The sequence below is a fragment of the Cynocephalus volans genome, chromosome 12, assembly GCF_027409185.1.
Source record: "Cynocephalus volans isolate mCynVol1 chromosome 12, mCynVol1.pri, whole genome shotgun sequence".
Taxonomy (NCBI): Eukaryota; Metazoa; Chordata; class Mammalia; order Dermoptera; family Cynocephalidae; genus Cynocephalus; species Cynocephalus volans.
The window spans coordinates 68,899,382-68,912,435 of NC_084471.1; the positions used below are offsets into that span (position 1 = coordinate 68,899,382).

General features: G+C 42.3%; 1 protein-coding gene across 9 annotated transcripts in view; it reads left to right on the forward strand.

Annotated features, from left to right (window-relative positions):
- The first annotated feature begins 206 nt into the window (after positions 1-206).
- SLC11A2 (solute carrier family 11 member 2) overlaps positions 207-13,054 on the forward strand; it is a 35,496-nt gene continuing 22,648 nt past the window's right edge. For 3 of the 9 annotated variants that reach the window (XM_063074828.1, XM_063074829.1, XM_063074832.1), the window contains exon 1: positions 1,988-2,034. The gene's annotated coding sequence lies outside the window, so the exon portion shown is untranslated. Of the gene's footprint in view, positions 242-779; positions 819-1,031; positions 1,064-1,987; positions 2,051-2,101; positions 2,183-13,054 lie in introns of those variants that run through there. The other 6 variants (XM_063074833.1, XM_063074834.1, XM_063074836.1 and 3 more) reach the window with 4 other exon arrangements.

Sequence of the window (13,054 nt, forward strand, 5' to 3'; positions counted from 1 at the left end):
TGAGGCAAATTTTCCCCATTCTTTCAGCTCCCCTCCTCCCAGATTGAGAAATTCTGGGCTTGCCCTGGATTTCATTTTTGCAGACTCAGGGTTTTCTCCTTTCTTTTTCTTTTTCATCAGGCACCGAGTCCTTGATTTGCGTGGCTTTATTGTTCACCTGTGGATCACTGATTGACCAAGCTGATGCCAGCGGGTCCTTCAGATCCCAAGGGATAGACCAGGCGGCATTTTCATCCACACTGTGAGACTCCTCTTAATTGCATCAGTGCTGCACGTACTTATGTGGAAAATGTCAGGCTTGAGGTTAATTGGTTTCACTTCACATCTCAGAGGAGCAGAGTCCTAGTGCACATGCACGCCTGGTACAAGTGCTGGAACCAGACTCACTCTGTGGGGAGCACAGGAAAGCAATTCCTTTTACTCACCCCCACCCCCTTTTTATCCACTGGCACTCACAAGCCCGCCTCCAGCCCTTGCTCCTGCCAAATGGGACACAGATGAAATCTTAGAATAAAGGTTTAAACTCAATTAATTGTTAATTAATATCTAGGAGTGGCAGATATATAATACTTCCCTTTTCATGGCAGGTCAAAGATGAAATTTGATTTTGCTTTGAAGGGTGTGGTTTCCCTCTTGAAATTCCCTGCTACCAAGGATGTGTTGCTTTAGAGCAGCCTAAAGTGCCCTTATCTAACCAAAGGAGGCGCCCTTGTCTGCATATATAGAGGCAGGAGCCCGCAGCAGAAAAAAGTCAAATCAGTTCTGCACCATGAGGAAGAAGCAGCTTAAGAAGGAGGCAGCTCCACACTGTGAGCTAAGTAAGTACCCTGCAAGTGTCCAACAGCCCAGGGAAGCTGAGCAAACCTGTAAGGGAGACAAGAACAGCACCAGCCATTTTATTTTCTAGTTGCAGCAGAGGTTCCCAAAGGGCGGGCTCTGGTCTGAAGGCACTTCATGAAGCCTTCTGAAACTCCACAGATGTGATATAGAGAGATTCTCAGAACTAATTTGTGATTTTCTTTTGTCTGCAGGAGAAATTCCAGCCTGCGATAGGAAGCTGAAGGTGCTTGGCTCAGGATTTTTTTGGGTTTTTTTTTTTTTTTTTGTACCTGAGTTTTTTACTTTGCACTTTATTTGGATTTTTCTTTTTGCAGTTCACTCTCCTTTCTCCATATCTTGGACTCTTCTGCTAACTAACAAAACTTTCTCCTAGCAGTTTTTAAGTGAAGAAAGAATCTTGGTTATCTTTAATGCTGTAAATGGTGGTGGTGGTGGGTGTCTTAAGAGTGTTTTTGGTAGCTCTAAAGGACATTGTAGAAAATGAGGGTGATTTGTCAGACCATTTATTCTCCCCTCTTCACCAGTCAGGCAGTCATCTTCAGAGCGAAAGACACGGGTGTAAAGTCAACGCTGGGGAAGGAGTGGGATTGAGGGAGAAGCAAGGCAGCTGGAGGGATGGAAGAAAACAATGCACTATTGAAGCCTGAGAGTAGGACACCTGATGCGGTCGAACTGGCTGCGCTAGCTAATGTTTCGTGGTTCCTCCCAGGTGTGAGGTGCTCTTGGTGAGGCAACAGATACTATGATGTGGCTCTGGGGGCGAGAGGAAATGGTCTTGCCAGGTGGCTGTACTTTATAGGGTGGAGCTGTACCTCGTGGAGTCACGTCTCCAGAAAGAAGGCCGTCGCGAACTACAGCAGGAATTTGATCTGTCCGCAGACTGCCCGAAGGGTGGGAGCGCCCAAATCCATGTGCTTTGTGGGTTCGAACAGGGACAGCAGCCGCTCAGCGAGAGACAGCTCCAGCCCGGGGCCGCCCGGGTCCAGCCCCAGCCTGGCCTCGGCGTGGGCGGAGCCTCGGTCAGCGGTGGACTGGGTGCGCGCCCCGCCGCTGCGGGGAATCCAGCCAATAGGAATGCGCGGCCGCCGTCCTGTCGGCCAATCGCCGGGAGGGAAGGGGTTGGCCGGCTTGACGCTGGCTCCCTGGATATGGATCCGCTGGCGTGGGGGTAGCCTGTTGGTGGTGCGCGAGCCGGTCAGGCAAGGGGCAGGTGAGGTCAGGGGTCACGGCCCTCGGCTTTCTGCGTGGGGGAGGTGAGCAGGGCGGCTGGAGGGTCAGCCTTGGGGTGCAGACTCCGGGGACGGTGTGGAGCACCAGCGCGCCGTGCGGGAACGCGAGGCAGGTGCGGGCAGGGAGGGCCTGAGGCCCCTGGCGCCGGTCCGGGGAGCGGATGGAGCCGCGTTATTCAAAGGAAAACCAAGAGGACGGCGCCGGGAGCGGGGGCCGGGGAACGAACTCCGGAGGTCGCGGGGCTTCACCCCTTTACCGCCGCGGCCTAGGACAGATGGCAACCCCCAGCCGTACTTGATAGCTCGCAGGACCTATGATGAGGGTGCGCTGCGGCACAGGCCGACGGGCACAGGGCAAGGTCTCCTGGGGTCCCGTCCTCCCTCTGGGGTCTCTTGCTGCCCCACTTCAACAAAAAACTCCTTTTAGTTGAACCGACATCCATGGAGCGCCTTCCGTGTGAAGGGCCTGTCGAACCGCTCAGTACTTGCGTGTAGATTGGTTTTAGAGTTATTTGTGTAGCTCCAAGGGCCCCTTTGGATTACAGGCTCTGGGAGATGGGTTTTTCTGTAGGGGCATATTGCCCACCATCTGTAAGTGGGATGGATGCTCTCTAGCTGTTTGATTTCATTACATTGTGATATTCCGCCTTTCGTTTCCTTTTCCCTTTTTGTTTTCCCCATATTTATTCTCTGCTTCATATATCATTCTACTTCAAAAAGCATCATTAAGGGAGAGGTTGAACCCAGGCTTGAGTTTCCCATGTGTAAAATGAAGACATTCTCGTATTGTCCACTGCATTCAAAAGGGTATTATGAATGAAGACATTCTCGTATTGTCCACTGCATTCAAAAGGGTATTATGAAGTTAAAGGAATGTGACATCTTTTTGAAGTGGAAAGCAAAAATTATTCGGAAGGAAAGCCCGCGAAGGGAAGATGCACTTCTAGAAACTTGCTGGCCATAATTTTAGTGAATGTTGGTGAAACCAGCAGGAGTTATATTTATCAGGCTTCTGTGGAATTTTATGCCTAACCAGTTTGCATCACTTGTTGGCTGTGTAAACCTTTAAAAAAATTTTTTTTCATTTTTGGCTGTGTAAACCTTTGAGCAAGTTGCTTAGACTCTGTCTTTTTTGTTCCATATGTTTAAAATGGGGATTGATAATAAGGTCAATCTTATGGGGTTGTTGGTGAGTATTAAATTAGTTAATACACATAAAGTGCTTAGAACAATTCCCAACATGTAGTATTTGTTATCATTACCTACATGTGCCTTTTTCCCCCCTAAACATTCTAAACTGATGAATTCTGACCTTATTACTTATTACTTCTGACCTTTCCTCAGAACTCCCTGTACATTGCCAGTGAACCCTTAGGTCTTTGCTTTTCATCCACATCATTAACTTTGATCTGAGGGTATAGTGTAATTACATGTGACTAAGAGGTTTTCTGGTGGGTGTTTTATTAAATAAGGTTGGAAACTATAATTATACAAGGTTATTTACTGTAGTAGCTGTGTTAGGTAAATGAAACCTGAGAACTTTGGTTGTTTACTTTTTCACTGGATGATATGAAATTCACATTCCTGCTTGGCCTAAGCAGTTTATTTTGGACCCAATACCAAAAAGGCCGTGATCGCAGTATACTTGGTTTCTTATGTTTCCGGAATGGTTGTGGGACTTGGGAGGGGAATTTCTGGACAAGTTGGCTTCTTGCTAAGGAATGGGGAACCTTGATATGAATCTAATCTTATTATACTGTTAGGAAATCAGCGGTGGTCCCTTGAATTACTCTACAGAGCTACTTAGCTTTGGTTCAGTTTTTTGTTTTGTTTTTGTTTTTTGGGGGCGGGGGGCCGCTGGATGTTATGGGGCTCCAAACCCATGACCTTGGTGTTACAAGGATGCGCTCTGACCAACTGAGCTAACTGGTTGGCTGCTTGGTTTAGTTTTGATTCAGTGAAGTGAAGGTTAAAGGATAGTATCCATGGGCCGGCCCGTGGCTCACTCGGGAGAGTGCGGTGCTGATAACACCAAGGCCCCGGGTTCGGATCCCATATACGGATGGCCGGTTCGCTCACTGGCTGAGTGTGGTGCTGACAACACCAAGTCAAGGGTTAAGATCCCCTTACCGGTCATCTTTTAAAAAAAATAAAAAGAATAGTATCCATAAAGTAGGATGTTTTCTGTTTAACTTTCAGTGCTAGGAGCTTGGGTGGGTGCTGTTGCATCAAAGACATCTTTATTCCCTACCTCTTCATGGACATATATACAAATGTCTGCAGACAGATTTATGCCCTTCCTATGGGCTTAAAAATCCCTCTTAAATTCTCTTGGTGCTGTGTGGGGAAACCAGTGAAGATTCTTTTGTCTTCTAATTCTCCCCTTTCAAGGATGCTGCTATTTATACTCCTAGCATTACTAGGAACTACTTACAAAATGAGAAACTTTGAATATATGAGAAAGAACACTGCTTACTGCAGCAGCATGCTGGCCAGATTTGGCTGAAGTACAGATGGTGTAAATTTAGTTATTTATTGTTTGTTTTTGTGTTTTTTTCTTTTTTCTTTTTTTTGGCAGCTGGTAGGTACAGGGATTGAACCCTGGACCGTGGTGTTATCAGCACCATGCTCTAACCACCTGAGCTAATCATCCAGCCCTAGTTTATTTAGCTTTGGAATAAGGTTGTTTAGTAATTCTTTAGGGTTGAAAGTTAGATGTTGGCTTGGTGAGTGTGCAGGACATTGTCTTTGAAACCTCTCTATTTGTGCTTGAATAAGGAGGCAAAGGAGTGACATCTTTAAAGAGTTGAGTGTGTTTGAGGCAGAAAGGGAAGGCTGCCATGCTAATATTGTCATCATTATCATCTCTGTGAGTCTCATAGTTTGAATGAAATGTTTTGGAAAAGGCAGGGGCATTTGAATGGGCAGCATATAATGAGTTAGAAGACCTAGACCCTTGTTGTTTGGGTGCCATTTATTCTTTTTATAATTTAACAGACATTTACTAAACAACTAACATCAGCACCGCACTCTCCCGAGTGAGCCACGGGCCGGCCCTCTAAACAACTAACATTAATTGGCCCCTGGAGACACCAAGAAGAACCCTCCGGGTATCATCAGAAATATCCTGGGTAAGAAAATTACATGTATGTATTATGAAATATATTTTAATGAAATCAGAATGGAATATAAAACAGTTGTCCAGGATGACAAAAATGTACTTATTGTCTAACTTCTCTCCCACATTTAACTTAAGGTCAGAGTAATTTACATTTTTTAGTGTAGGGACCAAAGTTTTCAGTAAAGATTTAGATTGGGAAATTAGAGTTCTCAGTCTTGTCCTTTTGCTTATTGCTGGTAGGTCATCTTGTTTGGAGTTTTTGTTTGTTTTGGTCTCATCTCTCATAATCTGGTACCCGTTAAAACTCCTAGTTAATCAAAGGAGAAGGATACAAGTTAAATATCAAAATTTTATTAGGTTCCAAAGAACAGAAGGAGGCATGTTATGAGGCTGGAGAATCTTGTATGTGTTGTCTGGCTTTACATATATGAGTAATTTTTCTTTGTTTTAAGAAAAGGAGTGTTGAGGAAATTATGTACTTAAAATTATTAAGGTCAAGGTATGTTTGGTGGCCAATATCTGTCATTAGAATAAATGGGTTGGGGCCGAGCCCGTGGCACACTTGGTAGAGTGCTGCGCTGGGAGCGCAGCGACGCTCCCACCGCGGGTTCGGATCCTATATAGGACTGACCGGTGCACTCACTGACTGAGTGCCGGTCATGAAAAAACGACAAAAAAAAAAAAAAAGAATAAATGGGTTGAATGTAATCCAATCATCATTCTTCGTATTTCTAAAGGCAGGGCTGGCCGTTTAGCTCAGTTGGTTAGAGCGCAGCCTTATAACACCCGGATTTATGATCCCCGTACCAGCCAGCCACAAAAAAAAAAAAAAAGAAAGAAAGAAAAAGAAAAGAAAATTGCCAGAGAAAAGCTACTTAAGCAAGTATGAGGATAAAACATTTTTTTCTGAGGCAAGTAGTAGGTATGGACTTGTTTAATAAGGGATTTTCTTATTCCAGTAGAGGGGGGGGGGGGTCTTTGAATTTGTTCACAGAGCTTGGAGTTATGTTTCAGGATAGAGGTGTCAGGCCAGGAGGCCAGGTTTGTCCCCTAAAGGAAAACATATTGCTGCCTAAAGGAAAACATACCGCTGTAAATTCTGGGTAGGAGGAAGTTTGGAAAGAGCTCACAACTGAGAGTTGGGAGGAACAAAGACCAAACTGTAGTCACTAGAAGTAAGGCTTTGGTTTAGTGACTCTGACATGTGAGCAGTCGGAGAGGTTTGGAAGCTGTTTAAGCCTCCAGGGCACTAAGCAGAGAAGGTGAAGAGTTCTCTTTAATGAGTACTAGGCCTTTCTAATTCCGAAGTCTCTGGTTGATGCATGATATTTTTGCCTAAAGGATCAGCACTTCTTGGGGAAGACGGCTGAGAGTGACCCTGTGGTGCCTGTAGTGCCTGTAGCCTCTGCTCTGCCCCTATTCCTCTTTAAAAAAAAAAAAAAAAAAGATGAGTACTTCTTGACAACCTGGCCACATTTCTCCTAACTGTTATCGTCTTTGACACCCAGACAGCCGGTTTCATTATCACTTGTACTCTTCCTCCTCACATCTTACTCCTTGTCTCCTGTTCTTGCTTCTTAATATGTTCTCTTTTTCTTCTCTCTATCTGCACATAAAAAAACGTCAGGTTTTTCTTTCAGCTACAAAACAGAGTCAAAATCCAGCTCAAGTGAGAAATAGCAAACTTGATGTTGAGTTGAAATTATAGTTCTGTGGCTAAGTAAGATGTCTCCAATTTTGAGATTGTTACTATGGCATGTAAAGTTAGCAAAAGGAAGAACAGTCTAAGCTAGTATCTCAATGGCCATTTTGCCAGAGACAGACAGAGACAGAGGCCCTGATTCATGTTAAGCACATTGCATAATAGCAGCACTGTTTGTACTTTATGAACTGGGTGTGTTTGTGTGGCTTTCGGTTGAAGACATTCTAATATGACCCACTTAGGTAGAAAGGATTAGAGTTTTGAGGCCTTTTTCTTTCTTTTTCTTTTTTTTTTTTAAAGACAGTCAAATTTAGCTGTGGCGGGTTCTATACCAGCTTTAGTGACATTAATGTTAATAAGTTCTGGGAATACACTACCATCAGACCAGCCTCAAGGCCTTTTTCCTAAACTAACACTTACCAGAAGGGCTTTTCACTTTGTTTCTTCTGTCATGAAGTAAATATAACCAGAGTTTTCAACCTGAGTTTTTTCATTTTATCATTTTTTAAATCAAAATAATTTTAATAAAAGAAAAATAAGATAAACTTAACCCAGTTTAGAAAACAATCTGAAAGTTCACATCCTCAAGAATATCTTGGAAATTCATGTGGCTTTTCTAAGCTGTTTCTTTCCCCTCACCTCCAATTGGATCAGATTGAGTTTTGGAACTAATTGGATGGATATCCTTGATGGACTCAGAAAAATAATGCTTCTTCATTGACCTAGAATGGAAAAATAGAGGAAGTAATGATCGCCTGTTTAAAAAACAAGTGACTAGTAATCTTTCTTATTGAAATAAATAGGGTTCAGAAGACAATTAGCTCTGTTTGCACCACTTGAATCTTTCAAGAGGAGTTTTGTTGACTCCCAGTCATCCAAAGGGCAGAAGCTCAACTTGATGAAGAACATCTTATACAACATAGGTGCTAGGTTAATAGTAATGGTTTAGTTTGACTAATAAGCACTTTAGCCTTAAAGTAGATGTTTAGGGAAAAGAGAATTTTAGAAGGATCTGGACATTTTTACATTTTTTTCAGGACAAATGGAATTTTTTAAAAAAAAATTACAATTCCTTGCTGTTCTCTAATAAAGACTTGAGTATCATTTTTTAAAGCCTTGATCTGTGCGTCTGGCAGTTTCCACTTTGTCACCAGCATGTTTCTGGCAGTGAACAGTGTCTGAGGATAGCAGCAAGAGGAATAAGTGGCTTTGCCATTTAGCTTTAAACATTCCTGCTCTCATTAATCGGTTACTTCCATGCAAACACTTTTCTGGTTGCCTCTATGGACGTTGTTTTCCTGTGTAATGCTATCCTTGATTTTATTGAGATGGGAAAAGTGAGGAAAAAAGGGGGAAAGAATTAGAGGACTATGTTAAAAAAAATTTCTCTTTAAATCTTACAATTAATTTTAGGGAGGCCTTTTCAGCTCTAAAGTTAGTGAAATGGTTTTTAGTGCCTTTTCTCTCTAGGGGAGTTTTATAAGAAAACAAATGATTTTCAACTCAAACTTTTTTAACTATAGGGAAAAAAATTTTAAGTTGTATGTTTTAATATTCAGTATTTCAAACTCTCTTGGGGGCAGTTTTTAAAACAGGTTTGGGCTATCCAAATTGTTCTTCCAGAGTTCTTCTAAAAGCTAAGAGAACACAGAATTATAATTAAATGTTAGAATTTATTACAGGTAATATGTGTATTGGGGGAAACTTTTAATTTTCATATAATTTCAGACTTGCATAAAAGTTGCAAGAATAGTACCAAGGAAAAGATGATTTCAAGACAATGTGATAAGAGCAATATTATTGGTAGGCAGTGGGTGCTTTGGGGGAACATGGAGGAGGGGTTTGGAAATGCTTCCCCAAGAATGGGGCTTCTAATTCTTTGCTTTCAGGTGAAATTCAGAAATCGTAATTTCAGAGCAGGCTATTTTGGCAATAAGACAAACTAGTAATAAGTTAAACCTAAGGCAATAAACGCCTGCCAACTATACAGCTGCAGATCTCTGATTATCCATTGCAGAAGCTTTATCAGAGAGAGTTCAAGTGAATATGTCTGATGTATTTGCTGAGAAGCTGAGTGAATCCATATGAGCTTTAAATTTAAAAAGAAAACAAAACAAAAAACATGTACATGGTAAAACTTTTCTTTTTAAGTAGAAAAAGGTATGTACAGTGTATATTCAGTGAGAGCTCTTCCTTTCATCTGACCTTGTTTGTGCTCCCTCCCTCCTTTCTTTTCTTAAGGAACAGCTGTTATTACCAGTTTTTGGTTTGTCCTTTGGAGATAGTCTACACATGTACATATATGTATGTTCTCCTTTTTTTTCTTTTTGCTATGTAAATGATAGCACACTGTTCAATAAATTGTTTTTTCACTTGACAGCATATATTGGAGATTGTTTGCAGCCAATGCATGTAGATCTGTCTTCTCTATAATGGCTGCATGATGTTTTCTCCTATGTATGTACGTAGTTTGTTTAACCAGTCCCCTACTAATACCAGGTTATTTTCAGTCTTTTGATACTACAAACAATGCTGTGGTAAATATTCTTGCACATATTTCCTTGTGTGAGTGTTTCTTTAGGACACATTCTTAGGGTTGGAATTGCTGGATCAAAGGACTTTTGAAATTTTAGACAGAAGGTGTAATTTTATTAGCATTTTTATCTTGTAAACCATCTTAAAACTTTTGATGAGGAATGGGATAAAGTAGTCATATTACATTTAACCATGAGTGCCTATTTTTTCTGTTGATCACTGTTTGATAGGAGGAAACTTATTGGGTTTAAGAGAAGGTGACACTTTATGGTTGGAGTGAACTAGAATATCAAAGCAGTATTAAATCATAATTATCAAAATATTGCTGGGTTATTCTGGTTTCTTGTGTCTTAACTTTGGATCTTTTTCCTTGATGTAATGAAATGACTGAAAAGGCCTGGTGGTACAGTCCTAGAGAACAAAACCATTTTAATATTAACTTACTGCCTCCGTATGGGTCATAAATTTTCGCAGAGACTTAAATACTGTGCAGTACACTAAGCACAACTGACCCTTTCTATTCCCTGCCCTAGTTTTGTTCTGTAGACACTGCAAACAGAGTGCAGTGTATAAATGGAGCTTATAATGTGCTGACTAAAAGCTTTGATGAGAAAGTTGGAGTCTAGAATCCATTTTCTCTCTTGGAATAATCCTTTTTTTTTTCGTTTTTGTTTTTTTGTGTGTATGGCTGGCTGATACGGTGGTCTAAACCCTTGACTGTGGTGTTATTAACACCACTCTCTAACCAACTGAGCTAACTGGCCAGCCCTTTGAATAATACATTCTTGAGATTGCAGAGAGAAGACCAGACTTCTTGTATTTTATTGGCTCTGTATGTACTTGGTATAGGAATGATCACTTAGAATACCACTAAAAGTCATTTAAAATTTTATCATGAAATATTTCTGTCTAAAATTATTTGCAGACTACCTCAATTGTTTGCTTTTGAATATTACTTTTAAAAGCCTATTTTGGATGGAAATCTTCCTCAAATGTATTACATACTTGTGTGCCTTCTTAAATAGGATATTAGCCATCATCACAAAAGCAATCCAATTCAATCAGTTCTTGGTGATCAGGTCCACAATGGAAACTTGAGTTATTTTACTAGTAACAAAGATGTTCTCAGGACTGATAGAAGTATAAGGAAGGGCTCTGTGCCTCATACCAAATGGCCCAAGACTAATTAATTGATGTGCTTCTTGAGTTTTTCTCATTCCTCAGTGTGCCAAGTTCTTCTTTTCCTGTAAGAACCATAGTCCCAATCTAATTTGTGGTTTCTAATTTATTGTGGGTTAAGATAATATGATAAACTGGCTTATTAGAATTATATGTAAAACCAAAGTAAAAGGGCTTTGGGGGAGCCAATGGGCTGTGCTGTGACTGGAATCCAATTGCGTACTGCTGCTCTGAGTAGTCAGATATATAAATCCCACTTAGGCAAGGTACGTGGCTAAAAGAGAGGTTGGATTTAGTCAGTGTTATTGGGGTTTCTTGGCTGATATTTAGTCATCCCGTGGCTTAAAATCTGACAAGAGAGACATAGCTAGTTGTCCACTAATGTAATACTTGGCATTGGTGACTACAGAGAGACAGATTATGTTTCCAAATTAGCAGGTGGTCTTCTGGCTGCCTCTGCTCTTCTCTGAGCCTTCCAGAAGCCTCAAGCACAACCTGGCAGTTCTTAGAAACTGAGACCTGAGGCTCTGGCTCTATGGTCACCAGAGATTCAGTCTGGGATGCTGGAGGCAAGCACCCCACAGACAGTTCTCCCCTGTTGGGCCATAAGCCTATGCAGAGTGAGGGGTCCCAGGAGCACAGGGGACAGGGCCAGGGTGTGAGCTGCCAAGATGGGTTCTGTAGTGGGGTTCCCCATCCTCCATCCCCTCAGCGAGGAGAGTCCGAAACCCTCCTCTGCCCAGGGAGTGAAGCTGGGGCCTCCAGACAGACCCCATTGCAACCAGATGGAGGCCCATGCCAAGGAAGGGGCAAGTTGGGGCAAAAGCAGAAAGAGTGGCCCCCAGTTCAAAGTCCTGGATCCTCTCAGTGAGAGAGGGGTTCCTTCTGGAAGATCAGCTCTCATCCCCAGGCCCAGTGCACCAAGACCACCAGTGTAAACCCACAGGCTTCCCAGCAGAGCCACCAGCTCTTATGCACCTGCCCCTGTAGCCCATTCTGTCCTCAACCCTCCTCCACACATCCCCTATGTCTACTCTCCCAGCTCTGGGCAGCCAGGCCCTTCACTTCCTGGTCTTTTCTACCCTCACTGATTGTGAGCTGTCCCCTGGCTCAGCACCACCATGCCCCCCCCAACATCTTCCTCCCCATGCCCCCCTCCCACTCTGCTGCAGCCTGTCTGGTCACCTCCCCTGCCTCATCCCAGGCAGGGGTAGGCTTGGATGCCCCACTCCCTCCTTAGCTTAAGTACAGTGGTCCCCACTTCAGCCCTGCCACCACCACCCACCCCATATTAACTGTAATTATGTAAGAAGAGTGACTTGTTGGTTTAATAAATCTCTAGTTATTGTAATAATTTATTGGCTGCCATAATGTATTTATTAGTCACCTACTGTTAATAAAATGTGCCAGCTTTTTCTGAAAAACCGTATTAGCAGGTAGTGGTATGTTTTATATCCCAGAAGACATATGAAATCTAAAAACCCCTTTCAGGTCTGAATTTTGTAATTCTATATAATAGGTATAGAATATGTTGGTAGACAGAAAGATTATCCAAAAAAGGAAGTAAGGGACTGTTCAGATAGGAGCAACATAAGGGACAAGAGTAGAATATATTTAAGCGGTAGAAGATGGAAGGTTTATCACTTTTTCAGTAGGAGAGATATTGTTGGGATTTAAGGGGGGTGTCAATAAATATTACCTTGTACTTCACCTTCTAAATTTGGAATCAACTGAGAAGTAGGTTCTATAATAAATAGATCGAAATTTTAAAAATCAGCCTTGTTAGTGAGGCTGACTGGAGAATATGCCATAGATTTGTGGCCAAAAGGGCTTGCTAATATGCCGCCTCTCCCCCCAGTTAAAATTAACTCATGATACTGGACATCTGAGACATCCCCCCCACCCCCGCCTCCCTGCGCAGTTTGCTTACTGCAGGCCCTGGATAAGTGTAAGTGCTAGTGCTGCTGGCATCTGCAGACTATGCCGAGTTCTGCTGGTGCCTCAGCTCTCCTTAAGATCCCAGGAGGGGCCTGGGTTGTAGGTGGTTAGTTTGTTCTCCCAGTTGTCAGAGAGTTGGGGAATGAGGCCTGAACACTACAGCTGAAGTCTCCTCAGGGAAATATGAGGCTACACAATAGTGGACCACCACTGCCAGTATGCTGGTATGGTGCTTTTTCCTACCCTTTCCAGAAGATTGAACCATGAGCTTAAATGGTTAGTTAGAGCAAAGAGATCTTTGCTCTTAGATCCTTTGTCTTAAAAGCACATAAAAATTGGGGGAAATCAGTCTGGTTTTAGATATTTGGGGCAATCTGAAAGCAAAGACAGAGACTGTGTAATTGTCTAGCAGCCTTTCTGTGGATGCTTATTAAAATATATTTGCCTATCTCACTAAAATACCTTTTGCTTCAATTTTGTTTTTAAGTTTTGCCAGCAAAAATGTGATTA